At 37.2% G+C, this 4862-nt stretch overlaps 1 long non-coding RNA gene across 1 annotated transcript; it reads right to left on the reverse strand.

Annotated features, from left to right (window-relative positions):
• Positions 1–754: 754 nt before the first annotated feature.
• Positions 755–2030, reverse strand: LOC108738532. The gene is made up of 2 exons (XR_001937998.2): positions 1655–2030; positions 755–1590 (listed from the first exon to the last, which is right to left on the reverse strand). It is a non-coding gene; the product is annotated as an uncharacterized LOC108738532 (long non-coding RNA).
• Between the last annotated feature and the right edge of the window lie 2832 nt (positions 2031–4862).

The following is a 4862-nucleotide window of genomic DNA, read 5'->3' on the forward strand; positions in this document are numbered from 1 at the left end:
TGTTGTCGGCCATCATTCTTTTCTAATTGTTGCCGTTGTCGGCCATCATTCTTTTCTAATTGTTGCTGTTGTCGGCCATCATTCTTTTTTAATTGTTGTCGCATTATTACTGATGTCGGCCATTATAGTTTTTTGATAGATGTATAGTAATCAGTGATTTATTTTATTAATTTTTTAATTCCACAGGATGTTATTTTAAGAACACAGTTCCATGCATTAGGCGAGTTAATAACTTTTTTATTTTTTAATGCATATCTGGCCTTTACATGCCTTTATATGTATTGATTTTGTTTACGTTAATTATGTTTCTAATACTATTGTCCCTTCACAGTCCAAATACTCTGAATCATCTCCACAAGAAATCAACAGTTTACCAGGCGTATAGTACTGAACACACGGTTTTGGGTGTCATTCGTCATTCCTGATTGTATTACTTCACCCTCCTTGTCTTTTTGGGTAAGATCACAGTAACCTTTTTAGTTTATGCAAAACAAACATTTGTTAGAAGCTGCATTTATTTAGGATATGGAAAAGATAAAGTAATTTTTGACCTTGGCTAATTTTGTGAGGACAAATAACATTACAAAATCTAATTCTATAACCATATGATCAAAAAATATTTTGTATTTTCCAACATATTAACGGTAAAGTGGCGCTGTAGTATTAAAGGATGATTTGGAAGGAAATTTTAAAACTGCTAGGCAATCTCTTATTTTCTACGTAACATATTTCTCTAAAGAAATACAAAAACCGATTAAATCATACAGGAATTTATTTAATAGTTTAATTACACATTTTCTTGCAAATTTGCAATATACATAACAAATTGGTGCAAATTACCAATCAATTACAGTAAAAGGGAAGGGCATCCACCTATATAAATAATTACCAATTGTTAACTCAAAAAGTTATAAACTGTTACTGTTACACTAATAATCTTTTAAAGGCTTTAAATTGTTTAAGTGAATTTAATAGTAAATGATGTATTTGTTTTTCCATTTCCTTAACTTCAGTTTTTATAAAGAGTACAGTACCATTGCAAGTATAAAACAATTACATCCTAGTTTCTGTCTCCAAACAGTAAAGTTTTTTTTTGCAGCAAATTACCATTTATAATCAAATATGGAAGCAGATTGCTTTTTAAAAAATGCTGAATTGTTACAGATATATTCAAGATATTTGCAACATTAATATAGTTATAGTGGCATTCATACAAATATTCTATTTATCTGTTGTTTTCAAATTACCTTCTTCAAAGTTAAGGTACATGCGAATAATCAAAATTAACTTCATTGATATAAACAAAACACCTATGTTTCTCCATTTCTTTCCACTTTTTTAACAAACAAGCTGCTTCCTCATTAAGTACAATATGATCAGAAACAGGGGTGGATGTTATCAATGTTTCTCTACAATACCTACATTTATATCCTAAGTGTATGTTCATATGGTCCATGAGATTAGACATCTTTAAAAACTTTCTATTACACACACCACATTGGTACGATTGATTGTTACTTGGAGATTCTTCACCGCAGGTCTTCTTTAAAGAAAGATATGTCACATCAACTTCATTTTCTCTTAGAGGATCTGTTGAAGAAAAGCTCTTAGCATTTTAAAGACAAAAGTCTTGTATATTTAAAGGACGACTCACCCACTACGCTTGTTAGTTTTTCTATTATTTCATCAGAAGATTCTAAAGAGATGTCTTGCAAATGATGGTCTTTTGTCCTCTTAAGACGCTTAATTACCGAATCGCCTTGATCTAAATTATTAATGGAACGTTTAAGTTTATTTCCCTTTTGTTCCATTCTCACGTAACAAACCAATACTTGATACTAGAGCTTTGTTCACAGTATTCTCTACGACACCAACGTTGTAAATCTCTACAATATATAATTTGAACGTAAAACTCAAACTAAACAGATTCAATATGATAAAAATGCTTAAAAATCTTTAAAATGCGTTGTTTAGTTGTTTTTATGATTAACGACAATTGTCAAAAAAGTTTGGTTAAGGACGCTGTTCAACTGTGGCTACATAACCGTATGCTGTATGACTACGTAACAGTCTGAAACAAACTTTTTTATATTTATTTCTGTATGTAGAATTTAATTTTGTCTGTGAATTTAATTATTTTAATTTGTAATATGAATCGATCGGTTATTGGCAAAGTTAAATTCATATTGTGCCCCATCGCACACAAATACACTCGTGCTCGCTACACTGCCCCCTTAAGGATGTTTCGTCCCGAAACATTTTCACTTATCGTTTCGCAAGATCATGGCGGAATCTGCAGTTCTCGTCTTCACGACATCCACTCCGGGAATAGAAGTAACAGTCCACGGTCTTCTCATGATTGGTCCGATTCGGGTTATTACTGCAAACCAAAATGTCTATTCCAGTACGACGGAACAGGACATTGATCATGTTCCGTACGATCCTCCAATCTAGGTTGCCCAGTCCACAACCAAGCTTCGGAATCGCCAGCTTTTATAGGTTATTCTCCAAAAGACGGCCGCAGAGTTCCATTACTGCGTCCCAAAGGTCTCTATAAGTTGGGTTATCAGACTATCTTCCTTTAGTTACTAGGTAATAGATATTGCGTTGTCCGTCAGGCAGGCACAACAGTCTTATTCCCTTCTGTACTTGGTCTTCAGGATGTTCCAAACCACCAAATCTGCGTTTGAACTCGGTCGCGATACCACGGTTCATTCTGAGATCGTTTGAGACGCAATGGGTCAGAGAATATTCCTTAGATATAGCAAAGAGGTCTCGTCGGATTTCTCGCGTCACTCCAAATCTTATGTTAACATGGAGGCCTTCCTTCATGAACTCTTCGAATGTGGGCTCGGAAGGAATAGTTCTTAATAATCTGGCCCGCGCCTCCTCTTCATTTGCACCGGGGAATGGGGCCAAGCGATTAAAATGGACTACCTTCGGCTTCCCATTTGGAGTTTTCTTAATTCGGCAGATCACGTCGTTAATCCTCTTCACTATCTCAAGGGGCCACCGACATTGTATTGATGCATTGGCGCCCTTGGCCTTTTCTGTGGTCCATTACTCGCGGGTGGTACAGTTCTCACACCAATTCTTGACATCTTCCTTACAGTTCACCCAATAAAATCGCCCTCAAACTTTCCCAAGCGTCTTATCTACTCCAAAATGGTCACCACACCTCTCTAACCTTCTTTCGAGGAATAACCAGTTGCTTCCTATCTTCCTCTCCATCTGAACTTTCAACAACACGCTTCAGGATGCCATCCTCCAAAACCATTGAGCCCCACTGAGCCCATAACGATTTTACTACTTGGGTACAGGAAGAAATTTGCTGCCACGTTGGTCGTTTTCCGTTTCTTTTCCATTCTATCACTTTCTTCAAGTCCGGGTCGCTTTCTTCGTCGTTTTTTATATAGTCAGGTAACCTTTCCTCATCGATTACCGTGATGCGTCGAATTGCCCCTTCATTCTGTTCCATTCGATCACACTGCTTGCAGTCTGTTTGACAAGATTTTCTGGAAAGTGCATCGGCATTCTTGTGTCCGATTCCAGGCCGGTGCTCTACGTCAAAACATATTCCTGTAGCTTCTCAATTCATCAAGCTACCTGACCCTCCAGATTCTTGAAATTCAGAAGCCACTTTAAAGCTGCATGATCGGTGCGCAGGGTGAATTTTCGTCCATATAGGTACTTATAAAAATGTTCTACACCTTTGACTACAGCCACCATCTCTCGTCTAGTGACGCAGTAGTTTAATTCGGCTTTTGATAAGGTCTTGCTAAAATAGCCGATTACCTTCTCTTGGCCATCTTGTAACTGCGAAAGAACGGCTCCCATTCCCCCATTGCTTTTCTATAGATCCGTTTAACAGTTTCGTTCCCCAATGCACGAGCCAATGCATCAGCTGGCGTCGGGCGTCGTAGGTCGGTCAAGGCGTATTCGTTGTTGAATGTCACTGTCCCGTAAGTCCATCAGTAATAGCCAACCTTTCCATCAATTCTTCTGGAATATAAGGATTGGCCAGTCGAGACAGTCTCGCAATATCGGCCTCGAATTCTTGTAGCGATTCCGTTGGTTTCATGTTTCACGTTTCAAACTTTTACCATTTTCTTCCAATTTATTTTCCAAACTTTTGCTGTTTTCTTCCAATTTATTTTCCAAACTTTTACTGTTTTCTTCCAAATTATTATCCAAACTTTTACTATTTTCTTCCAATTTATTTTCTAAACTTTTACTATTGTTCGAATTTTTCTAAACTTTTCATCGTTTGTGACAATTCGTCTTCGAAAAGGAACGTTTCCGCTTTCTTACCGCTTGTCGCTTCATCCCGTTCTTCTAATTCTCTTCTTAACTCGGCGACTTTTAATTCGTACAACTTCTTTGCCATTGTAATGTCTTTTACTCAACCCCACACCTGACACCAGTTGTTATGTTGGTGGGTTTAACAAAATTAACTTAAGACTAATAACGACAAAAACTATTTATTTACACTAATTATTAAAGAACTTAACTTACTTAAACTAACTTAAAACACTATTCACTGCGCTATTTGCTTCACTACTATCACTGTCAATTTAGTTCTGGATTCACTTATGCAACAGTCAATTTATTTCTACTCCCTCTCAGCGATCGTCTCTTCCTTCAAATACTCTTTTGTTTCATTTCGGGAATCTTCTTGAAACGTCTGGAAAAGTTTCTTTTTCTTTGAACTGTTTAACTGCTTTCCCAGAACGCAGGTACGACACACACATTTACAAATACGGCGCACATGAAGAAAGGCGCCCGCGGCTAGTCGGCGAATCGATAAGCCGTTCACGCACACGTGTGCCCGATCGCACACAAACACACTCGTGCTCGCTACA

Source organism: Agrilus planipennis, unplaced genomic scaffold (assembly GCF_000699045.2).
Source record: "Agrilus planipennis isolate EAB-ADULT unplaced genomic scaffold, Apla_2.0 scaffold154, whole genome shotgun sequence".
In the NCBI taxonomy this organism is placed as follows: Eukaryota; Metazoa; Arthropoda; class Insecta; order Coleoptera; family Buprestidae; genus Agrilus; species Agrilus planipennis.